Source organism: Hemiscyllium ocellatum, chromosome 29, assembly GCF_020745735.1.
Source record: "Hemiscyllium ocellatum isolate sHemOce1 chromosome 29, sHemOce1.pat.X.cur, whole genome shotgun sequence".
Taxonomy (NCBI): domain Eukaryota; kingdom Metazoa; phylum Chordata; class Chondrichthyes; order Orectolobiformes; family Hemiscylliidae; genus Hemiscyllium; species Hemiscyllium ocellatum.
In genome coordinates, this window is record NC_083429.1 from 16368229 (window position 1) to 16394725 (window position 26497).

A 26497-nucleotide genomic window follows, 5' to 3' on the forward strand; every position below is an offset into this window, starting at 1 on the left:
ACACCAGGTAATAGTCCAACAGGTTTAATTGGAAGCACACTATCTTTCGGAGCGTTGCTCCTTCATCAGGTGGTTGTGGAGGACACAGAATTTATAGCAGAAGTTTGCAGTGTGATGTAATTGAAATTATACATTGAAAAATACCTTGATTGTTTGTTGAGTCTTTCATCTGTTGGAATACCATGATAGTTTCACTTTTTTCATGTGTAAATCAAAACCTTTTTTTGGAAGTTACATTCTCAGGTTAACTTAACAATTGGTGTTAGCCAGACAATATTTTGAAGGTTTAGCCCCCGTGTTCTCTGTCTTTGCCATAATGTTTCGACTGATTCTAATCTTAAAAAGTGATATAACAGAGTTTTACATGAATGCATGCAGTTTTTGAGCAAAGTACATTGTAACTCTGCAAGTACAAATTCACCACACAAAATATATGTGTGCATGTGGGTCTTTCTGTGTGTCTGGGTTGGGGGGTTGTAAGTGTGAGAGAGAAGTGTATGAGTGTCTCATGTACCATTCTCCCAACTCTCTCACGATGCACTCAGCTGCACGTGTTGACGCACAGTTGGGCGTGTCTGTGCGTGCTGACGCAATGCGGAGTGGATTGGGCTGTGCATGCTGATACACGGTGGGGGCAGATGTTCGTTCTGACAGATTATGGGCCAAATGTGAATGTATTGTAGGTGGGGTAGCTCTGCGCGTGTTGATGAAATGCAGTTTGATGGGTCAGAGCGTGCAGACGCAATGCGGAGGCGGGGGGAAGGATGGGTCAGTGCGTGATGACGCAATGCGGAGTGGGGTTGGGCTGTGCGTGCTGACGTAATGCGGAGTGGGGTTGGGCTGTGCGTGCTGACGTAATGCGGAGTGGGGTTGGGCTGTGCGTGCTGACGTAATGCGGAGTGGGGTTGGGCTGTGCGTGCTGACGCTCACGTTGCCGGCTGGCGGGCGGCGGTTTGTGGTTTGCGGTGGGGGGTGATGGAGTCTGGACTGTCCCTCAAAGTCCGCGAGTAGTCGGCCAAGACAGGTAGGATCCTGCAAAGAGACCGAGCTTGATGGTGTAATAGAGGGCATCTGCGGAGAGTGGTCGGGAGGTTACGGACTGTGAGTGTGTTAGGGTGAGGAGGGAGATGGACGGAGGGCTGAGGAAGGGTGTGAAGAGGGACGTGAATGTGAGGTGGAGGCTGTGGGTGTGAGGAGAAGGAGGAGGTGAAGAGGCGTGTCGGCGTGTGAGGATGGGAGGAGGAGGAGGATGCGTGTGGTAAATGGATGGGTGTTGGGGGGGCGGGGTTAGAGAAGCGTGTCGGGGAGCGGTCTGGTGTTTCTGGCTGCAGGGGAGGTGAGGGTGGTGGAGTCAGTGAGGTCCCACTGAGAGGAGTGTTGGTTTCATTGGGGCGATTCAGTGAGAGGGTTGAGGAGGCAGGTATTGGCTGGTTGTATGGTCACTATTTTCAGGTTGTAAAGTTTAAGCTAGCTGTATTGCAGGGTTCAAGACCAAAAGATAAAATGCTGGAAAATCTTTGACAAAGGGTCAGTTAGACTCGAAACGTCAGCTGTTTTCTCTCCTTACAGATGCTGGAAAATCTCAGCAAGTCTGGCAGCATCTGTAAGGAGAGAAAACAGCTGACGTTTCGAGTCTAACTGACCCTTTGTCAAAGATTTTCCAGCATTTTCTCTTTTCGTTTCAGGTTCCAGCATCGGCAGTAATTTGCAGGGTTCAAGGTTGTGTACGCAAAAGGGAGCGTTTGGTTGAAGGCAGCTATTTTGGATACATCTTACTGAGAGATAGTTGGATAGTGAGGCACATTCATGGTTGAGGGTTAGGTGTGGGTATCCTGCAATGTCAATGTGTACATCTCTATTTCCAATCTACATTCGTGACTAACACCAAGACAGGAACACATTCCAGTCATTTAGAGCTTGGTAGAGACAGTGTGAAGTAAAGAATTTGGACTAATAGACAATGAGCATTTAAGGGGAAAGGAGGAATCTGCAGTATCTATTGAGTGTGAATTATAAACAAAACTCAAATTAGATTGGAAAAGTTTCTCTAAGGTTTTGGAATATTAAAATGGGATGGTTGGGTGATAGCTGCCTGAATTGAATTACTTTTCTTGTGCTTAACTCTTAGACTCAATGTGCTAAAGTTGAAGTGCTCGAGAGGGAGGTTAAGGTTTCAAGAGGTCTTGAATTTTGTGTGTGACTTTTGAAACATTTCTAGATCAGCTTGATTATGTTTGTCGACTCTATTCTGCCAGGAGTTAAGGATAGGGAATTATTTCTGGTTTCGGAATCAACTTTTAGTTTGCCTCTTTCATGGCCACAACTTCTGTACAATGTTTACTCTGGAGAAAATTTTTTCTGAAACATTCATGGAGAGACGATGTAATTTTGCTGAATTAGTTAAGTGACTTACATTTACACACTCTGGTTTCATTTTTGAATCTTAGCAATTTTTCAAAGAACGTGCATAAGTGTGATGGACTATCCTGTTAATTTCTTGTGAGCATTTCATTTGATTACTTATTCAATTCCGTTTTTCAAGATTCTGATTAAATCCAATGAGGAATCCAAGAGAAATATCACATGGAGTAGATTAGTTTTTTTAGATTAGATTCCCTATGTTGTGGAAACAGGCCCTTTGGCCCAACTAGTCCACACCGACCCTCCGAAGAGTAACCCACCCAGACTCAATTCCCCTAACTACTGCACCTAACTCTACGGGCAATTTAGCATGACAAATTCACTTAACCTGCACATCTTTGGACTGTGGGAGGAAACCGGAGCACCTCGCAGACACTGGCAGAATGTGCAAACTCCACACAGACAGTTGCCCGAGGCTGGAGTCAAACACAGGTCCCTGACGCTGTGAGGCAGTAGTGTAACCATTGTGCCGCAGCTGAGGGGAAAAGTATTATATGCATTTAAGGAGAACACGTGAAGGAATAAAGGCTATTTACAGTATAAACATTGACAAGGAAAGCATATTTCTCTGCTGTGTGCTCTGTGTAATTCTGTGAAACTATTTCTACTGCCATTTTAGGCACTGCATTCCAGATCATTTCTAATCATTTCAACAGGAAACATCACAAAGCACTTCACAACAATCAGGCAAGGAATAACATAGAACCAAAAGGCAGTTAATTGAAAATCTGCTCACTGAGATTGGGAAGGGAAGTAGAGTGAGGACATTCGGAATTATTACATATGCAAGGCTGAAAGCCTGGCTATCAAAAGCGGAGCAAACCAATACATTGTTAAAGCAGAAGCCTGAGCCAGAAGAGACCTCAAAATGTTGTAGTGCAGGAGGAATTTGCGGAAGTAGGTGAATCTGGGGAGGGATTTGAAAACCAGCATTTCAATTTTGTTCTCAATGTATTGCTGGAGTGGGAGCCATGTAATTCTGTGAGCATTGTGGTGATGGATAAAGGGGACAGATTGCAAGTTAGGCAAGGTCCAACAGCATCTGAGCTGAATGTAAACTTCAGAGGTTGGAGTTGGGAGATTAGCCAAGAAAGCATTGGAATAGTTGAATGGTGATAGAACTGAGGTAGGGATGAATTGGGTCTGCAGGTGGAAGTAGGAAGCCCTGATAATGTGGAGGAATCAGAGGTTCTGCTCAGTTAATTAAGAAGGTAAACTATGATGAGATGTTTGTATAGTTTTAATTAATTTGAGGTTTTGGACAGGGATGTACAGCATGTACAGGTTCTAGGATGGTGAGCAGCAGTTAGAGTGGGATTGATTACATGTTGTGGAATGTTGGAATACAGGTTTTTTTTGTAGCTAGAAGTTCACACTGAGAGTTGTGAAAATCCAGAAGTGTCACTATAGGCCTTAAGGCTAGTTACAGAGGGACGGAGACTTGGAATAGACAATGGGCAATACAGAGGATTGGAGTGGCTACAAAATCTAAATTCTCAATATATATTTATATTCTAATAATGCAATTTATATGGTACCTTTCACAACCAAAGCATGTCACAAAGGGCTTTACCACTAATGTACTTTTGAAATTAATGATGTAATTAGAAGGCATGCTATTAATGCTCATTAAACTCTATGAACAGCAATCTTATAAACAAATAAATCTTTTGTTATTGAAGGATAGATATTGACCAGGGCTCTGAGGGGAACTCCCTTGCTTTTCTTCAGCGTAATGCCATATGTCCTTTATGTTTACCTGAGAAGGCAAGCAGGGTTTAATTTAACATCTCACCCATATCAGGACATTAACAGCACACCACAGCCTCAATGCTAGTTTCATGAAATCCTTGAATGGGCCTTGAATGGGACTTGAACCCTCAGCCTTCTGATTCAGAGATGAGTGTCATAGGCCATAACAAAACTGAGTTGGATGTGTGTTTCTGAGCATTTGGGTGAAATTGTTAGTGCTTTATGGCACAGTGTAAGTGCTACTCATTCAATTCCTCATGCTGAGGCTGTTGATAATAGCAGAGTGCATGGTTTACTAGGAAGGAAAAGAATAAACTGGTCAAGAAGGTTGAGCCTCTGTATCCCGTTTCTACTATGTGATAGTGTTAAGTGACGATCACTGCCTGCCAAGCAGACTGAAGGTTGAAGATTGATTTGTCTTGCAAATTAGAATTCCTTTTCTTTAGTAAATTTCTTGGCAGTATGCATGATCAGGAATGTCGTCTTTAGTATCCTTCTTCCCTAACATCGATGCAACGTGTTCTGAATCTCCATAATTACAAGGTGATTTGCGCTGCTGTGCCGTTAATCTCATTTTTTAAAAAAAATTGAGCATCTGCATTTAGATTGTTGGAATTTTTTAGGGGTACACTAGACATCAACATTTACTGCTCATCCCAAATTGCCTTTAAGATGGTGATGGTGAGCTGCCTTTTTGAACCATTGCAGTCCGTGGTATGTAGGGACAATTGCAATACTATCTTGAAGGGAGTTCCAATATTTTGCATAAGCAACAGTGAAGAAATGGTGATTTTACTCCATAGAATCTCCTGCAGTATGGAAGCAGGCAATTCAGCCTATCAAGTCTGCACTAACCCTCTGAAGAGCATCCCATCCAGACCCACACCCCTACGCTAATTCTATAACTCTGCACTTCCCATGCCTAATCCACCCAGCCTGTACACCCCTGGACACAATAGGCAATTTAGCATGGCCAATCCATCTAACCTGCAAATCTTTGAACTGTGGGAGGAAGCTGGAGCACCCAAAGGAATGTCAAACTCCACATGGTCGTCTGAAGGTGGAATTGAATTTCGATTTCTAATGCTGTGAGGAAGCAGTGCTAACCACTAAGATGTCATGCTGCCCTTAAAGATTAGCCTGGGGATGCTTGATTGTTAATTTAGTGGCATGCTTTTGCGGTTTTAGAGAAGATTTGTAAGTCAGGTTGTGGGTCAGTTTGTAAGTGTGCTCGCTTAGCTGGTGGGCTTGTTCTCAGATGCTTCATAACATCATCAGTTAGCCTCCAATGAAGGGCTGGTGTTCTATCGTGCTTGCTATTTGTCTGTCTTGGTCTGCTGTGGAGGATGCTGTCATTTCCGGTTCTGTTCGAGAGGTTGCTAAAGGGGCTCTAAACTGATATTTGTTAATGGAGTTCCAGTTTGAATGCCAGGCCTCTAGGGGTTCCCATGCGCATCTCCGTTTGGCGTATCTCAGGATGGATGTATCGTCCTCGTCGAACTGGTGGCCGCTTTTGTCTGTGTATAAGGATACTAGTGATAGGTGGTCATGACTTTTGGTGGCTAGTTGGTGCTCATGTATCCTGCCCATCTGTCCAATGTAATGTTTGTTGCAGTCCTTGCAGGGTGTTTTGTATATGTTCATTCTGCTGGCTATTGATATGGGGGCCTCTAAATTTAATCAGGAGCTGTTTCAGTGCGGTGGTAGGTTTGTGGGCTACCGTAACACCTCGGGGCCGAAGTAGCCTGGTCGTCATTTCCAAGATGGCTGGGTGGCTACAGTTTCTGGGCCTGTTGTGTCTTTTTTAGATCTGTTGTGTAGGAATTTGGCAGGGGGAGGGGGTCACTGCTAGATTCAAGAATAACTTGGAGAGGAACTTGCAGGTGGTGTTTGCACTGTTGATACAAAGTTAATCTCACTGTTGCCATTTACAACTGGTAATTTATGTCAAAAGGACGCGTGTGAAATTCAACATCGGAGACCCAGAGGGGAGCAAATAAAACTATGGTATCTTATTTGAGCAGTTCGTAAATTGCATCATGATTTTATTCTTTTTCCATCTGCGTTGGGAATATTTTTGTTTTGTTATTCATACTTCTGTTTGGATCAGAAGGCAATAATTCTCAGGGTGCAAAGCTATTTCAGCAATCAGAAATGCAAGTTAGACTCCTTTAGAAAGATAATTGTAGGATAAGTAGCGACATATTTATATGTTTCGTTCCACTAGTAATTGGTGGTGCAAAAATACTGCTTGGGCAGTGTTCTTGTTCCTCAAACAATATTAACAACTGACGATGATGTATCAAAGTTTCAAATTCCTGTTTAAGATAGCGTAAAATGCAATTAGATCAATCTTCCTTTAAAGCACAGGCAGTAACTGACCAATTTCGCTTGAAACAGCTGTTTATGTAATTTTGTGTAGATGGAATGTAGTTCCTTGTCATATATTAGATGTAATATTGTCTTTTTTGCTGCCAGAGCCAATGTTTAATGTAGCTCTCAAAAGCTGGTGTTTTGAATCTCACTGCTTTTTCATGAGGACAGAAAGATCCTCTGATGTAAAGCAGAACAACCCTTATGTCGAACATTGCTTAGTTGTGTACAACCTCAGAGTTTGGGTTAGGGGAATTACAGCTCACAATTGAAATCTGACTGCAATATTGACCTCTAGGGAGTGATTGTAGGTTTGATATAGTTCTCCTGGCAGATATAATAGACCATTTGTTCTTGTGCTGCTGTTTCTGTAACTGTCATAAACAGAAGGTGTTGAATGCAGAAGGTCACAGTGAGGAGGCATCAAAATGTGACATTTATGATTTGCACAACAGAATGGAATAAAACCCAAAATCTAATGTGCCTGATGTGGACTGATTTATGTTTACTGCATTGTTTCTGATGGTTAGCTGATTTCGAGTAGTAGGGAATTCTGACTTCTGATCAGAAACACCTTCCTGAGATTTCAGTTGTCAAATCGGACAGTCGAGGTAATGAGTTTCAGTAATTTAGTGACCCTGCATATTTCTATCAGGCATGGTTGGATAATGTAGTTCATTTCAGCAAACATGCTGTCATGTTCAGGTTAGTTTAAAACATATTTTCTCAATTGTGCTGCATGAGATAAATGTAGGATGTCGAGGCAACAACTGATGAAAAGAACTGATTCATAACAAAATTTGTCTCCACCATAGTAAAAATTGAAAACACTCCTGTACCTTTTTGTGAGCAAGAATATTTGAGAATAGATTATAAGAAGACTACATGTACTTGCTGTTTGGGATTGCCATGCAGTGAGATGGTTTAAATTGTTTCTTCTTGTGCTGAGAATATGTATAGGGTATAAGCAGGCAGTGAAAGAGTTATGTTCTGAGTTTTGTGAAACAAGAGGTTCAGCTGAGTATGGTTCAGATCAGGTAAGAACTTACAGTTAACAATGGGATGCTGGAGGCAAGGGTAATAGGTTTACAAGATGAAAAGTATTCATTATGTGGAGCCAGTTATTCAATGTGTAACAGCAGATCGCTTAATCTTTACTATTGACACTCATTGATTGTAACAGTCACCCAATAAATATGTATGTTGCCTCATCTGGATGCTCCTTTCTGTAAAATGGCTATATAAGTTCATTGAGAAAGTGCTGTTCCAGAGAAGACCGTGAACTCACGTCTCTGTGCACATGGGCGACAGTTCTCACTCCCTCCAGGACCCAGAATAAAGATGAAGGAAGTAAAACTACTGTGTCTGAGCGTTTTGCTTTGATTGAGGGGAGCAGCACCCCAATATTAATAGTCGCCAAATGGAAAAGAGAGTCGGTGAGTGTAGTGACCATCATTAAAGAGGAGCTGGGGAAGCCGAAAAATCTGAAGGTGGATAAATTGCTTGAAATGGATGGACTACACCCCAGAGTTCTGAAGGGGATAGCTGAGGAGATTGAAGAGGCATTGCTGCTAATCTTTCAAGAATCACTGAAGTAATGAAGGGTCTCAGGGGAATAGAAAATGGCTAACGTTAAAGGGAGGAAGGCAGAAGATGGGAACTATAGACTTGTTAGCCTGACCCCCTTATTGCTGAAGTTTCAGAATTGATATTAAGAATGAGATTGCAGTGTACTTGGAAGTGCATGGTAAAATAGAATGGAGTCAGCATGGATTTATGAGGGAAAATGCCTAACAAATCTGCTAGAAGTCTTAGGAGGTAACAAGCAAATTAGACAAAGGAGAGCCAGTGATTTGATCTATTTAGATTTCCAGAAGGCTTTGACAAGGTGTTGTACAGGAGGCTGCTAAATAAGGTAAGAGCCCATGGCGTTAGGAGCAATGCACTGGCATCGATACAGGATTGGCCGACTGGCAGAAGGAAGAATGTAAGGATAAAGGAATCTTTTCAGGCTGGCTGCCAATGATGTTGGAGTTCCACAGAGGTCAGTGCTGTTAGGGAGAGAATTCCAGGATTTTGACCTAGTGACAGTGAAGGAATTGAAAAAATATATTTCCAAGTCAGGATGGTAAGTTGCATGGAGTGCAACTTGCAGGTGGTGATGTTCCCATGTATCTGCTGCCCTTGTACTTGTAGATGAAGTGGTCATGGGTTGGGAGGTGTTGTCTGAGGATCTCTTGTGAATTTCTGTAGTGCATCTTTTAGATAGTAAACACTGCTCCTATTGAGCATTGGTATTGGAGGGAGTTTGTGGATGTGCCAGTCAAGTGAGCTGCCTTGTCCTGGATGGTGACAAGTCTCTGTTTTTGGAGCTGCACCCGTTCTGGCAAGTGGGGAGTATTTCACCATACTCCTGACTTGTGTCTTGTAAATGGTGGACAGGTGTTTGTGAACAAGTCAAGAGGTGAGTTACTTGTTGCAGTATTCTTAGCATTTGATCTGCTGTTGTGGCTACTGTACTTACATGATTAGATTCCTTACAGTGTGGAAACAGGCCCTTCAGCCCAACATGTCCACACCGACCCTCCGTGGAGTAACCCACCCGACTAATGCACCTAGCAACTACGGACAATGTAGCATGGCCAATTCACCTGACCTGCATACCTTTGGATTGTGGGAGGAAACCGGAGGAAACCCACACAGAAACAGGGAGAATGTGCAAACTCCACACAGATAGTCGTCCAAGATTGAAATTGAACCTGGGACCCTGGTGTGAGGCAGCAGTACTAACCACTGAGCCACCGTGCCACCTAGAATAAAAAACATGGCGAGTCCAGTTGAGTTTCCCCCAGGATGGTGGATTCAGTGATTGTAACACAAATGTCAAGAGGTAGTGTTCGATTATCTATTACTGATAGTCATAGTATGGCATTTCTGTGGCGTAAATGGGGTGGCACAGTAGTTAGCACTACTACCTCACAGTGCTATGAATCCAGCTTTGATTCACTCTTGGGTGATTGTGTCTGCGTGGAGTTTGCTGCACATTCTCCCCGTGACTGTGTGGGTTTCCACCCACAGTCCAAAGATGTGCAGATTAGGTGCTTTGGCCATGATAAATCACCCATAGTGTCCTGGGACATGCAGGCTAAGTGGATTAGCCATGGGAAATGCAGAGTTACAGATATAGGGTAGGAAGGTGGAACTTCTTTGGAGGATGGTGTGGACTCTATGGGCCTGCCACACCATCGGGATTCTTTAATTCTATCAATGCTTCTTGCAACTTGTCAACCAAAACCTTGATATTGTCCAGATCTTGTTGAATTTGAACATTATCTGAGGAGTCATGAATGGTGCTGAACATTGTGGAATCATCAGTGAATATCCCCACTTTTGACCTTACAATGGGGGAATAGATTATTGATGAAGCTGCTGAAGATAGTTTGGCTTAGGGGACAACGCTGAGGAGATTATGCAATGATCTCCTCAAGCTATGTTTGCAATATTGAGAGTGGTTTTGGAACCTGTATCTGATGAAAGATGTACTTGCATAGGAGGTGTCCAGAGGATGTTTGCAAGAATGATCCAAGGGATGAAGGCAGTTGAATGTTCCTCCTTCAGAATGTGGGAGGTAAGGGTCACCAGTAGTGTCCCTGCTGACTTCATCTGTGGGAAGTGCATCCAACTGTATCTCCTCAAACGGCAGCTGGGTGAACTTAGGATCATTCAAAGGGTGGAGAGGGTTATTGAGATGAGTTACAGGGAGGTAGTCACACCTCAGGTACAAAAAAAAAGCAGATGGATTACAGTCAGGGGATGGAAAGGGAACTGCAGACAGTGCAGGGATCCCCTATGGCCATTCCCCTCAATAACAAGTATACCGTTTTGTATACTGTTGTGAGGGGGGGGATGACATACCAGGGGTAAGCCATGGGGTACAGGTCTCTGCACAGAGTTTGTCCCTGTTTCTCAGAAGGGAAGGGGAGAGAGGAGCAGAGCATTAGTTACTGGGGACTCCATAGTTCGGGGGACAGATGGAAGGTTCTGTGGGTACGAGATGGACTCATGGTTGGTGTGTTGTCTCCCAGGTGTCAGGGTTCATGATGTTTTGCATAGTCTTTTTGGGATTCTTGAGGGAGTGTGGGGAGCAGCCCCTAGTCTGCATAGGCACTAACAACATAGGTAGGAAAAGGGATGGGGATTTAAGTTAGAATTTCGGGGAGCTAGAGTGGAAGCTTGGAGCTGGAACAAAGAGTTGTTATCTCTGGTTTGTTGCCTGTGCCACGTGAGGGAGGTGAGGAATAAGGAGAGAGAGAGGAATTGAACACGTGGCTACCTGGATGGTGCAGGAGGGTTGGTCTTGGATACCTGGATAATTGTGGCTCATTCTGGGATGGGTTGGACTTCAGAGAACAGGATGGTACCAGTATCCTGGGGGAGGGGTGGTTAATTTCCTAAAGGGTATAAGCAGGCAGGGAAAGAGTTAAGTTCCAAGTTATTACACAATGAATAACTGGCTTCACATAATGAGTACTTTTGTCCTTGTTAAACTGACCTCATATACTGAAGCTTCCAATATTGTTAAATGGCTCTACATAATGACTGCTTTTCCATCTTGTTAACCCATTACCCTTGCCTCCAGCACCCCATTGTTAACTGTAAGTTCTTATCTGATCTGAGTCATGCTCAGCTGAACCTCTTGTTTCATAAAACTCAGAACTTAACTCTTTCTCTGCCTGCTTATACCCTATACATACACTTATGTTTGCTTGAACGATAGCAAGGGACAGGTATATATCGCAGGGCAAGACTTATAACTGGGGAAAAGCAATTATGATGCAATTAGGCAAGAGGGTGGGGAAGGATACTGCATGAGAGCAACTGAAATGTGGAGCTTAACCAAGGAACAGCTACTGCGTGTCCTTGATAAGTATGTATCTGTCAAGCAGGGAGGAAGTGGTCGAGCGAGGGAGCCGTTGCTAGCTTACTAAACAAGTTGAATCTCTTGTCCAGAGGATGAAGGCGGCTTATGTTAGGATGAGACGTGAAGGGCGTTTGAGTATTACTAGTTAGTCCGGAAAGGCCTAAAGAGAGAACTAAGAGGAGGCAGGAGGGGACATGAGGAGTCATTGGCAGGTGGAATCAAGGAAAACTCTAAAGCTTTCTATAGGCATATCAGGAATAAAAGAATGACAGAGTAAGATTATGGCCAATCAGGGATAGTAGTAGGAAGCTGTGCATGGAGTCTGAGGAGATTGGAGAAGTACTAAATGAATTTTTTTTGTCAGTATTCACACTGGAAAAAGACAATGTTGTCGAGGAGAATACTGAGTTACAGGCTACTAGACTAGATGGGATTCAGGTTGACAAAGAGGAGGTGTTAGCAATTCTGGAAAGTGTGAAAATAGACAGGACCCCTGGGTTGGATGGGATTTATCCTAGGATTTTCTGGGAAGCCAGGGAGGAAATTGTAGAGCCTTTGGCCTTGATCTTTATGTTGTCATTGTCTACAGGAATAGTACCAGAAGACTGGAGGAAAGCAAATGTTGTCCCCTTGTTAGAGAAGGGGAGTAGAGACAACCATGGTAATTATAGACCAGTGAGCCTTACTTTGGTTGCGGGTAGAGTGTTGGAAAGGGCTATCAGTGATAGGATTTATAATCATTTTGATATGGATAGTCAACATGGTTTTGTGAAGGGTAGGTCGTGCCTCAGAAATCTTATTGAGTTCTTTGAGGAGGTGACCAAACAGGTGCATGAGGGTAACGTGGTTGCTGTGGTGTATACGGATTTCAGTAAGGCGTTTGATCAGGTTCTCCATGGTAGGCTATCACACAAAATGTGGAGGTATGGGATTGAGGGTGGTTTAGCTGTTTGGATCAGAAATTGGCTCGCTGAAAGAAGGCAGAGGATGGTGGTTGATGGGATATGTTCATCCTGGAGTTTAGTTATTAGTTGGGTACTACAAGGATCTGTTTTGGGGCCACCATAAGTGACCTGGATGAGAGCGTAGAAAGATGGGTTAGTAAATTTGTGGATGACACTAAGGTCAGTGGAGTTGTGGACAGTGCAGAAGGATGTTGGGTGTACGGTGTGTTATCTTTTGTTGATAGACGGTTTGAGTTTCAGAGCCACGCGGTCATGATGCAGCTTTACAAAACTCTGGTGTGGCCACACTTCGAGTATTGCTTACAGTTCTGGTCACCGCATGATAGGAAGGATATGGAAGGGTTCAGAGGTGATTTACTAGAATGTTGCCTGGTACGGAGGGAAGGTCTTATAAGGAACGGCTGAGGGACTTGAGGCTGTTTTTGTTAGAGAGGAGGAGGTTGAGAGGTGACTTAAATGAGACACATCAGAAAATCAGAGGGTTATGTGGGGTGGACAGTGAAAGCCTATTTCCTCAGATGGTGATGGCCACCTCGAGGGGACATAGCTTTAAATTGAGGGGTGATAGATATATTAGATTAGATTACTTACAGTGTGGAAACAGGCCCTTCGGCCCAAAAAGTCCACACCGACCCGCCGAAGCGCCACCCACCCATACCCCTACATTTACCCCTTACTTAACACTACGGGCAATTTAGCATGGCCAGTTCACCTGACCTGCACATCTTTGTGACTGTGGGAGGAAACCGGAGCACCCGGAGGAAACCCATGCAGACACGGGGAGAACGTGCAAACTCCACACAGTCAGTCACCTGAGGTGGGAATTGAACCCAGGTCCCTGGCGCTGTGAGGCAGCTGTGCTAACCACTGTGCCGCCCACTAATTATTAGTGGACAGATATTAGAGGCAGTTTCTTTACTCAGAGTAGTAGGAACGTAGAAAGCACTGCCTGCCACTGTAGTAGACTCACCAACTTTAAGTGCATTTAAATGGTCATTGGATAAACATCTGGATGAAAAAGGAATTGTGTAGGTTAAATGGGCTTCAGGTTCGTTCCACAGGTCAGCACAACACTGAGGGCCAAAGGGCTTCTACTGCGCTTTAATGTTCTATGTTTTAAGGGCTTGTCATATGAGGAGGGTTTGAGGACTCTGGGCCTGTATTCAATGGAATTTAGAAGGATGAGGGGCCATCTGACTGAAGCTTACAGGTTACTGAGAGGTCTAGTTAGAGTGGATGTGGAGAAGATGTTTCCACCAGTAGGAGCGGCTAAGATCTGGGGCACAGCATCAGGGTAAAGTGACAAACCTTGAGAACCAAGATGAGGAATTTCTTTAACCAGAGGGTAATGACTATTTGGAACTCATTGCTGCAGAAGGCTGTAGATGCCATGTTATGGAGTATATTTTAGAATGTGAAAGATATAGAACATAGAAAAATACAGCGCAGTACAGCCCCTTCGGCCCTCGATGTTGCGCCGATCCAAGCCCACCTAACCTACACTAGCCCACTTTCCTCCATATGCCTATCCAATGCCCGTTTAAATGCCCATAAAGAGGGAGAGTCCACCACTGTTACTGGCAGGGCATTCCATGAACTCACGACTTGCTGAGTAAAGAATCTACCCCTAACGTCAGTCCTATACCTACCACCCCTTAATTTAAAACTATGCCCCCTCATAATATTTGACTCCATACGTGGAAAAAGGTTCTCATGGTCAACCCTATCTAAACCCCTAATCATCTTGTAAACCTCTATCAACTCACCCCAAACCTTCTTTTCTTCAATGAAAACAGCCCCAAGTGCCTCAGCCTTTCCTCATACGATCTTCCTACCAAACCAGGCAACATCCTGGTAAACCTCCTCTGCACCCGTTCCAGTGCCTCCATATCCTTCCTATAGTATGGCGACCAAAACTGCACACAATACTCCAGATGCGGCTGCACCAGAGTCTTATGCAACTGCAACATGACCTCAGGACTCTGAAACTCAATTCCTCTACCAATAAAAGCCAGTACACCATATGCCTTCTTCACAGCACTATTTACCTGGGTGGCAACTTTCAGAGATCTGTGTACATGGACACCAAGATCCCTCTGCTCATCCACACTACCAAGTATCCGACTATTAGCCCAGTACTCCATCATCTTGTTAATCTTACCAAAGTGAATGACTTCACACTTAGCTACATTGAACTCCATTTGCTACCTTTCTGCCCAGCTCTGCAGCTTATCTATATCCTGCTGTAACCTGCCACATCCTTCCTCACTGTCAACAACAGTGGGCGGCACGGTGGCACAGTGGTTAGCACTGCTGCCTCACAGCGCCTGTAGACCCGGGTTCAATTCCCGACTCAGGCGACTGACTGTGTGGAGTTTGCACGTTCTCCCCGTGTCTGCGTGGGTTTCCTCCGGGTGCTCCGGTTTCCTCCCACAGTCCAAAGATGCGTGGGTCAGGTGAATTGGCCAAGCTAAATCGCCCGTAGTGTTGGGTCAGGGGTAAATGTAGGGGTATGGGTGGGTTGCGCTTCGGCGGGTCGGTGTGGACTTGTTGGGCCGAAGGGCCTGTTTCCACACTGTAAGTCTAATCTAATCTAAACTCCATCGACTTTCGTATCATCCGCAAACTTGCTCACCCAACCTTCTAGCCCCTCCTCCAGTCATTTATAAAAATGACAAACAGCAATGGTCCCAAAACAGATCCTTGCGGAACACCGCTGGTAATTGCACTCCACTCCAAGATGAACCTTTACCATCAACGACTACCCTCTGTCTTCTTCCAGCCAGCCAATTCCTAATCCAAACCTAACTCACCCTCAATGCCATACCTCCGTATTTTTTGCAGTAGCCTACCATGGGGAACCTTATCAAACACCTTACTAAAATCCATATACACCACATCTACCGCTTTACCCTTGTCCACCTCCTTAGTCACCTTCTCAAAGAATTAATCAGCAAGGAGGTCAAGGCTTAAAGCGAGAATGTCAGAGTGGGGCTCAGAAACACGTCAGCCATGACTGAATGGATGAGAAGACCTGATGGCAGTGATGGCTTAATACTACTCCTTTATCTTATGATGCTGGAATGAAAACAAAGTGTTGGAGAAGTTCAGCAGGTCTTGCAACATCTTTAGATAGAAAATCAGTTCACATTTCAAGTCCATTGACACTTGTTGTGGTTCTGTTCGCCGAGCTGGGAGTTTTTGTTGCAAATGTTTCATCCCCTTTCTAGGTGACATCCTCAGTGCTTGGGAGCCTCCTGTGAAGCGCTTCTGTGATGTTTCCTCCGGCATTTATAGTGGCTTGTCTCTGCCGCTTCCGGTTGTCAGTTGCTGTCCGCTGCAGTGGCCGGTATATTGGGTCCAGGTCGATATATTTGTTGATAGAATCAGTGGATGAGTGCCATGCGTCTAAGAATTCCCTGGCTGTTCTCTGTTTGGCTTGCCCTATAATAGTAGTGTTGTCCCAGTCGAATTCATGTTGTTTGTCATCTGTGTGTGTGGCTACTAAGGATAGCTGGTCGTGTTGTTTCATGGCTAGTTGGTGTTCATGGATGCGGGTTGTTAGCTGTCTTCCTGTTTGTTCTACGTAGTGTTTTGTGCAGTCCTTGCATGGGATTTTGTACACTACGTTGGTTTTGCTCATGCTGGGTATCTGGTCCTTTGTCCTGGTGAGTTGTTGTCTGAGCGTGGCTGTTGGTTTGTGTGCTGTTATGAGTCCTAGTGGTTGCAGCAGTCTGGCTGTCAGTTCAGAAGCGGCAGACACAAGCCACTATAAATGCCGGAGGAAACATCACAGAACCGCTTCACAGGAGGTTCCCAAGCACTGAGGATGTCTCCTAGAAAGGGGACGAAACGTTTGCAACAAAAACTCCCAGCTCGGCGAACAGAACCACAACAACGAGCACCCGAGCTACAAATCTTCTCCCAAACATTGACACTTTGTCCGACAGCTGGTCTTGGCCCAGTAAGACAGTGTTTTAATAAGAGGATCATCAGTACTGGAATATTCCATAAAGCAGGTCTGGGGGGGGTGGGGGTGGTGGTTGCTTCTATTGAGTTATGTACTGCAACAGAAGTACTGATGGTGAAACTGAGAGCTTATTGCTCCATTGACTGATCACGATTTTCCATATAATCTCTAGAATGTGGAAACCGGCACTTCGGCTGAACATGTTCACACTGACCCTCTGAAGAGTAACCCATCCCCAGACGCATTCCCCTACCCTATTATCCCACATTTACCCCTGACTAATGCACCTAACCTACACATTCCTGAACACCACGGGCAATTTCACATGACCAATTTACCTAACTTGCACATCTTTGGAATGTGGGAGGAACCGGAGCACCTGGAGGAAGGACACTCCGACATGGGGAGAATGTGCAAACTCCATACAGTTGCTTGAGGTGGGAATCGAACCTGGCTACTTGGCGCTGTGAGGCAGCAGTGCTAACCACTTCACTTAACTCCATTTAGCTAACTTAATTTTATAACCTTTCACATCCTTGTCAGATAAACATCTTTCACAAAGTTACCATGCTGCACAAAGCTACATGGTTTATATATTATAAATCTTGTGACGCAGTGGCAGTCTCCCTATCCCTGGACTGGGAAGCCCGGGTTCAATTCTGATCTACTGCTGAGATGTGTAATGGGTTGATTTGCAAAATAAATTAAATAATAAAAACGATGAAATTGTAAGTCCTGGTTTATGCACTTTACTGATCTTAGCTAGGATTGACTATCCACCAGGTTTCCAGTTGGGTAAACCATGTGTGTGAGAATTGGTTGATAAGTTGGAATGGGTTCAGCTGCAGTATCCTCACTGTTACATTAACCAACCAGCGTTCATTGTCTAGGTTTATGTTGGAAGAATGGCCAAGTACTGTTGGCTTCCAGGGACCTAGTACCTTCAGGAGAGGAGGAGAGAAAGTGACAATTAAAATGGAAATGTAGGCTGAATTAATACCAGTTTTCCCAAATGGGTATTTTATTTTTTAAATAACCTGCTGACCATTTATCTTGTGCTTTTGAAGTTTGATTAATTTGTTATTCGTAAACTAACACGTATGAGGCTAATGTGTTTTTTTTTAATTCAGTTATGGGATGTAATCATTGCTAGCTAGCTAGCTAGCTTTTATTGTCTGTCCTTAATTGACCTTGAGAAAGTGGTGGTGAGTTGTTTTCTGTAACAGGTACAGTCCACCTGCTATAGGCTTACCTATAGGAATACTGAGGTGAGTAATTCATCACCTGACTCCCCAAAGTCTGTACAGCATCCACAAGGGAAGGCACAAGTCAGGAGTGTGAAGAAATACTTGATTGGCACTACATCCGCAAACATCCACTCTCTCCATCACTGGTGCTCAGTGGCAACATTGAGTACTATCTATAAAATACACTGCAGAAATTCACCAAAGATCCTCAGACAGCACCTTCCAAACCCACGACCACTTCCATCTAGAAGGGCAAAGACAGCAGGTCACTATCCTGACTTGGAAATTTATTGCCTGTCCCTCACTGTTGCTGGTCAGAATCCTTGAATATCCTCCCCAAGACCATTAGGGTCAACTTGCAGCAGGTGGACTGCAGTGATTAAAGGCGGCAGCTCACCACCACCTTCTCAAGGGCAACTAGGGCTGGGCAATCAATGCTGGCCAGCCAGTGATATTCATATACCCACAAATGATTAAATAAAAAATAACAATCCTCTTAGACTTCCCTGAAGGACGTTAGTGAGCCAGATGGTTTTCTAACAATCAATGGTGCTTTCATGGTTGGTTGTCAATGGATTCTTAATTCAAGATTTTTTTTAATATATTGCGTTAAAATTCCACCTTCTGCCATAGAAGGATTCTAACTTGGGTCCCAAGATTGTTAGCTGAGTTTCTAGATGAATAGTTTAGCGATAGTACCATTAGGCCATTGCCTCCCCAGGCATTGAAATGTGTTTCTGGAATTTCAAAGGTCATTTTGGTATAAAGTAAGGAATGTGTGAGGTCTGTTTTAAATTTGCCTGAACAGATGCATTAAATTTGGAGCTGTACTGTTAAACCTGGTGTTTGACATGTCAAACTGGTTATTTAATAAGAAATTGGAATTCTTGTAGATTTAAGAGCAGGATTTGAAACAGACTGACATGGACATGAGCTCTTGAGCAGCAAGTTGGGCATTTGTAGGTGTGTTACATGAGTTTTTATTGCATTACTCTTTCCGTACAGGCTGTTCAGTCTGTAGGTATTTTGCATCTGAATTCAAGATTCTGAATTAAAATTCTACTCTCGGCATCTGAGTACAAAAATTGAGGCTACTACTCCTGTATATTAGCATTACTGAGGGAGGGTTACGCTATTGGAGGAGGCTGACTTTTGGAGTCCCCATCAGCTTCTTCGGGTGGATATCAAAAATATTGTATTATTTTGTAGAAGAACAGGGATTCCCCAGTGTACACTTAAGCCCTCAATCAGCTCAATAAAGACAGATTTATATGGTTATGATCAAATTGCTGTTTGTGGGAGTTTGCTGAGAGTATTTTACCTGCCATTGTGTATTGCAGTGACTACACTTCAAATGTAATGCATTGACTGGGAAGTTCTTCAAGACAGTTGATTGTTGTGAAAAGCACAACATAACTGCAGGTGTGTTGATCTAAATACTTGGAGATGGAGCATAGTCTTGATGTTAATGGATTAGTGATTCAGAGGCCCAGGATATGCTCTTGAGATATGACTTCAATCAATATGTCTAAAATTGAGAACTTGTCTTGGTTTCATGGCCACTGTCAGTTTCATTGGATGTTGTAGAAACTCATTTAGTTTACACCTGTCTTTTAGGGAAGGGAATTTACTGTTCTTACTTTGGTTCAGTCTACAAATGACTTGGACCCTTATCTGCCCTCTGAAATGGCTGAGTTATGCAATTGAAGAACAATGAGCGATAGGCAACCAGTGCTGAATCTATCAGAGATACACTCATTCTATAAGAGAATAAAGAAAAATGGTGATTCATGAATAGTGGGAAGTGATTTATAAATCTGTAACATAGTCTGGTGTCATGAACTGTGACATAACCATCAAGAAAATCACCTCCCCCCAGTCTGCTAATGGTAAGTTCTCCTCATGATGAACACCACCTGGAGGAGACATGAAGATTGTATTCTGAGTGGGGGGGGCCTTCAATGTCCACTACCAAAGCAGGTTGGCACCACCAGTACTTACCTTGCTGAACTGGTTCTGTGACAGATGGTGAGGGAATCTGCAAGAGAGAAAAACATACTTAGCCTCATCCTTATCAAATCTGTCTACCACAGATGCATCTACCCATCACCGAATAGCTAAGAGTGACCATCCAGCAGTCCTTGTGGAGAAAAAGTCCCGACTTCCCATTCAGCATACTCTACAGTAAAGCATTGGCACCATAACTGTGTTATTTAGTCAGGTCATAGAGATATAGACTATGAACAGATCTAGCAACTCAAGATTGGGAAATAAAGAGGTGTTGGTGCTATTGTTAGCAGAATTGTACTCCAGCAGTCTGCAACTTTGCAGCCTGGTCTCTGCCATGACAGTGAAGCCAGGGGATCAATTTTTCTTCATTGAAGATTGCAGGACAGCATTTGAAAAACCTAAAAATGGAGTGTCACCCTGGTGGTACTACAAAATAGAACTACTTGCATACTAGACAGCATAAACAGCAAGTGACTTAAAAAAAGAACAGTGAATGCTGGAAATCTGAAATAAAAACAGGAATTGCAAGAAAATCTCAGCAGGTCTAGCAGGATCTGTGGAGAGGAATCAGAGTTAATGTTTTGGGTCCAGTGACCCTTCAGAGTTAACAATGATAAGACAAGTTGAGCCATCCCACAAACAGCAGTTTTGATCTAAACTATTACCCCACCCAATTATGAATGGTGAACAATTAAACAAATCACTCCACATTATATCAATAAATGGCTGGAGGCACTGGATTTGGCAAACCTGACAACATGCCGGTAATACAGAATTTGCTGTAGAACTTACCACGCCCCTAAAAAGCTACTCCAGTGCTTTTTAGGGGCGTCTACAATATTTCCATCTTTCCAACAATGGTGAAAATTGCCCAAGCGTGTCCTGTAAGCCAAAAGCAGGACAAATCCAATTTGACCAATTATCATTCAGTCTACTCAATCATCAAAGTGCAGGAGGTGTCTTCAACAGTGTCAAGCAATGGCTGTCTCCCAAATGAGATTCTAGCCATTGACCTTGACATTCAATGGCCTTATAATTACTGACACCCCCACATCAATATTCTGGGAGTTTTTCTTTGACCAGAAACTGAACTGTAGTAGTCATGTAAATAATGTGGCTATGAGAACATATCAAAGCCTAGGAACCCTGTAAGCAAGTACCTTGCTTCCTGACTATTTCTGTCCTCCATTTACAAAGCATAAGTTAGGTTGTTGTGGAGTAGCCTCATCTTACTTTTACCCAGTGTTTGTTCATGGACCTTTTCCAGCAAGAGATACTCAGTTGTGATCAGTAGGTAGCTTTGTTAAAATTAGTGTGAAAACTGCTCTACCATTTGACAGCATGTCTGAAATCTGTGATCTCTCACCTAGATGAAAAAAAGCAATGGGCACACAGCAACATCACAACCTCTAAGTTCCCCTCGAGGGGGGTCTCATGTTTTAACTAGGAAATATCTCTTTGTCCTTTCATCACCAGGTGAAAATCCTGCAAAAAAACCTTCCTAACAGTGTTGTGGATGTCCGTGCAACACATGGAGCACAGCAATTCTTGTAGGTGGATCACCACCTTCTCAGAAAAACAATAAATGCTGATATAGTCAGCAAAATCCACATCCCATTAAATAAAAATTGCAAAAGCATTGAATTTTACTCGGGCTGTTCAAATATTCATGGAAAATGACTTGGGGAGGAAAGAAGCTGATAGCTTGGAGTAGGTGTAGTGTGACTCACAGTGAGGCTTAGTTTAGAGACTTAAATCCCACACAAACATTGATTGGGCTTTTTCCTACAAACCGTTTGAAATGCAAGCGAGTTTACCATTTATCTGATTAAATTGCGTGGTTCTTAAAAAAAAAAATCAATGTTTGAATGATTTTGAAACAACATGAGCTGGTCTGTGGCTGCATTTTTCTGTGGTTTTTAAACTATCCTGTTACGGCTGTTGTCCGGTTTGTGCCTGTGGTTCACTTGCTGCTTAGTTTGAGGGTAGCAGAGGAAATCCAATATTTGGATAAATATTAGAGTTGTTTGTTGAAATTTCAGTCTCAGCAAACTGTGGCCTGGGCAGATATGTTGATAAATGCAGGTCTGTCAGTCTCTGTTTTTATTATAGCAGCAATCTTGTTTCTTTGATTTTTGGTTGCAGTTTTTTAGTTAATTTTATCTTCTAATTTTGCACATACTTCTCCCATATTACAATACTAATGGAGCCAATTGTTTATATTAAATTCAAATGTTGGGTAACCTCTTTTTAGCACAGTCAAACAGCTGAACAATCAGGCATTCCAGTTTCGTACCTCATATGATTGGATAAAGTTAGAATCCAAGTTTAATGTGAGATATTTCATTTGAATTGCAACCATTGAAGTCACAAGACTCAAAGTGTGCACAATTAGCTTCTAGTTTTTAAAAATTTTAATCTATAACAGTATAGAACATGGAGTAACATAGCACAGGAACAGACCTTTCGGCCAATCATGTCCGTACTGGCCACAATGCTATTCTCGACAAATACTGTACCATGAGCTTGCATGTGGTTCATATCCCTTTATTCCCATGTTCATGTCTATCCAAATGACTGTTAAAACATTGCTTTCATGTCTGTCTCTACCACCTCCTTTGGCAGTGCGTTCCATGAGTCTATCACCCTGTGTTTAAAGAAAACTTGTCTCGCACATCCCTTTTAAGTTTCTCCCTCCCATCTTAAACCCAGGCCCCAATCCATGCCCTTCATAATTTTATGTACTTCAGTCTTCTACACTCTAGTGAAAACAATTCAAGTTTGTCCAACCTCTCCTTATAGTTAATACACTCCCATGCAGACAACATCCTGGTGAGCCTCTTTTGCACCCTCTCCAAACCCTCCATAACTTTCCTATAATGTGGCAACGAGACCTGTACACAATGCTGCAAATGTTTTATACAGCTGTGGCATGATTTGTCAACATTTATATTCAGTGCCCAAACTAAGTGATTGCATTGCGTCCTGCTATTCATTGAGAGATCAGCTGCCATCAGTAGTTAGTTTTTTGGCCTCCAATCACCCCCCTGATTCATTGTCTCAAGCTTGTTGGGAGTCCTGGAAATCAGGTTGAAATTCATAAGGCTAGCAATGTCAAGGTGATCAGTGCTATGATAATTTTCCTTTTCCTCCATTCAGACATTTTGTTCAATTTCCCGATCCATACGTCATAAATGTTAGAGATCAGTTTTACTATACCGTAGGCACAGTGTCTTGACATTGCAAAACAATGTGGCTTCTTGTACTTATCCATCATGAGCACTGACAACTTGCCGATGCCATCCATGTTGGCACAGACCATGGCAGTCACACATTCCTTGTTTCCCTTTCCACCAATGCATATTTCATTTTTAAACATTAAAAAATGACCTAGTAAGAAAGTAAAACAAAAGTACAGGAGTTGGGAGTTCTTCTGGCAGGACAGGACAATGGTTAGGCCACTATTGGAATATTGTGTTCAGTTCTGGTTTCTCTCCTACTGGAAGGATGTTGTGAAACTTGAAAGGGTTCAGAAAATATTTATAAGGATGTTGCCAGGTTGGAGGATTTGAGCTATAGGGGGAGGCTGTTTTCCCTGGAGCGTCAGAGGCTGAGGGGTGACCTTATACGGGGGACCTCGACTATCCGAACAAGAAGGGCAGGCAGTATTTCGTTCGGATAATTGATTATTCGGTTGATCGATTAAATGCCTTTCCTCTGGGGCTTGGAGTCTTAAAGGTCTGTTCCCCGTTCAGGAGACTGCAACAGCACACTGCGCGCAAGCCCCTACCCTCCCCACCAACCCTGTCCAACACCACCTCCATGCCCCAGCACAAAGCGCATGAGTCCCCACCCCCCCCGAACCCCGTCCAACACCCCCCCCGAGCCCCGTCCAACACCCCCCCCGAGCCCCGTCCAACACCTTACCCCCCCACCCCAGAACAAAGCATGTGAGATCCTGCTATCCCCCGAACCCCATCCAACATCGCTCGCCCGCCACCCCCCAACATCGCCCCCAATCCCATCCAACACCGCCCCCCCATCCCCGTCCAATACAGCTCCCTGCCCCTGAACCCCATCCAAAACCCCCCACCCCCAACCCATCCAACATTGCCCCCTAACCATCCAACATCACCCCACTCCAACCATCCAACACGCCCTCCAGCCTGCCAACCCATCCAACACAGCCCCCTAACCATCCAACATTGCCCCGCCCCCGACCATTCAACACGGCTCCTCAACTGTCCAACACCGTCCCCTGCCCTCCCCCCAATCCCCATACAGCACTGCTGATATCTGGTTGGCATGGATGGCTTGGACCGAATGGTGTGTTTCCATGCTGTATGTCTCTATGGCTCTATGATGAAGGCTGTATGCCCTCTTTACTATGTTATCCACTTATGTTGCCAATTTTATAGAGCTTTAGACTTGGGCTCCAAGATGTCTCTGTATATTAATGCTCCTGAGGGGCCTGTCATTTTTTTGTATACCTTCCTCTTGCATTAACCTCCTGAAATGTATCACCTCACATTTGTCTTGATTAAATTCCAACTGTCATATCTCCGCCCAACTTTCCAACTGATCTACATCCTGCTATATCCTTTGACAAGCTTTCCCACTATCCATAAGTCCACCGATTTTTGTCTAATCAGTGAACTTAATCAGGCCATCTATATTTTCATCCAAAAACGCAACTTACATTTTTATTGAATGTACCCAGTAAAACATTCTCCCTTGGTCATTTAGCCTGCTGAGTTTACTCCTAACAATTACCCTACCCAAGACCAAAACATACTCAGCTGTAGGCACTGACTAATGAACCCCCTTCGTTTGCACTTTCCTGTGAGGGTGGACAGACAATAAAGTGCTCACTATTATCATAAAATCATAAGACATGGGGCAGAATTAGGTCATTCAGCCCATTGCATTTGCTGTGCCATTCAGTGAGGTCATAGCTAATATGATAATTGTTGATTCCACTTTGCTGCCTTTTTGCTTACTGATTAGAAATCAATCTATCTCAACCTTGAATATAATTCAAGGTGATTACCCAGCCTTTACAGCTTTGTGTGATAAGAAATTCCACTGATTCAGTACCGCAAAGAAGAAATTTCTCCTCACCTCTATCTTAAATGCACGACCCCTTATTTCAAAATAATGCCCCCTGGTCCTAGACTCTAAGTAAGGGAATAAAACTTTCCACACCTGTCAAAGCCCTAAGAACCTTGTATGTTTTTATAACGCCACCTCTCATTCTTCTAAATTCCAAAGGATACAGGTTTAACCTCCATGACCTAAAAGACATACTCACCTTATCTGGGATCAGCCAATGAACCTTGTCTGAACTGCGTCCAGTGTCACTGCATGTTTCCTTGGATATGGGTGCCAGAACTATGCAATGTATTCCAGGTGTACTCTGAATAATGCTTCATATAGTTTGAGCAAGACCTCTCTATTTTTATATTCCATTCCCTTTGAAATAAAGTTGATCATCCCATTTGCCTTCCCTGTTACCTGCTGAACTTGAACTCTAGATTTCTGTGATTTGTTAGCAAGGACTCCAAATCTCTCTGTAGCTTTCTACAGTCTTTGTCCAATTTAAATGATATTCGGCCCCTGTATTCTTCCTGCCAAAATGCATAGCCTCGCTTTTTCCCCAGATTATATTCACCTGCCAAGTTTATTTATCCTCTTGCTTAACCTGTCCAAATCCCTCTGCAGTTTGTGTTGTCTTCAGCACTGGTATCCCACCTGTATTTGTACTAATCCCAAACCTGGCTATTGTACATTTATGTCTGTTTTTCAAGTCATTTATATACATTGTGTGAACTCTGTGGCAAGTCATGTTTGACATCATGAAAATACTCACCTTGTCCTGTCTTTATCTCTCTTTAAATTAGTTAGCCAACCGTCTATATATGCTAATCAATCATCTCCAACACTGTATTTTTCTCTTATTAAGCAACAAAGTATACGGTATCTTATTAAATGCCTTCTGAAAATATGTTACATCTATTGCTTCTAATTGTTGCTATTGCTTGTTACCTACTCAAACAATTCCAATTGTTAAGCCCTGCATATTCTGCTTGATCATAATATGCATTTCTAATTCTGTGCTATTGCATCTTTTATAATAGACTCTAACATTTTCCCAAAGCAGATGTTAAGCTAACTGGCTTACAGTTACCTGTGCTTTGTGTCCTTTCCTTTCTAAATAAAGGTGCTATATTGGCAGTTTTCTAATTCCCTGGGACTTTCCAGAATTTAAGGGTTTTTGGAAAATTACTACCAGTACTATATATCCACTATCTCCATAGTTACTTATGTTAATATCCTAGAATACATCCTATCAGCTCCCGAGATGTGTCAGTCTTTAGCCTCTTTAGTTTCCATAGTACTACTATCTCTCAGTTTTTATATTTATTTCATTTCTTTCTTTTGTCCCTGGATTTTTTTAGTATTTTTGGAATGCTTATGAGTGTGTTCCTCTGTGAAAACTAATATAAAGTATTTATTCAATTCCTATGCCATTTCCTGGTTTTCCATTATTATTTTCCCAACCTCTCTTCTAAGGAGCCTTTTCTTATATACGGAAGTTCTTTCTATCTGTCTTGATACTGATCGCAAGTTTATCAAAGTTTATCTTCTCCCCTCTTGGTTTTTTGGCCACCATTTCTTTTTGTAACTTCCCAGATTCTCTGGCATGCCATTACTTAAAGTCACATTGTATGTTTCTTTCAATTTGATATTATCTTTAACTTCCCTGGTTAACTATTGTTGGGCTTATCCACTAACTAGAATCTTTTCTCATGAGGTCACTTTGTTGTGAGCCATGGAC

General features: G+C 43.2%; 1 protein-coding gene across 4 annotated transcripts in view; it reads left to right on the plus strand.

The window, feature by feature from the left end:
- Window positions 1-943: 943 nt before the first annotated feature.
- The window catches only part of arhgap32b (Rho GTPase activating protein 32b), a 574866-nt gene continuing 549312 nt past the window's right edge, over window positions 944-26497 (plus strand). For 2 of the 4 annotated variants that reach the window (XM_060846660.1, XM_060846663.1), the window contains exon 1: window positions 969-1024. The gene's annotated coding sequence lies outside the window, so the exon portion shown is untranslated. Of the gene's footprint in view, window positions 1025-26497 lie in introns of all 4 variants that reach the window. The other 2 variants (XM_060846659.1, XM_060846661.1) reach the window with 2 other exon arrangements.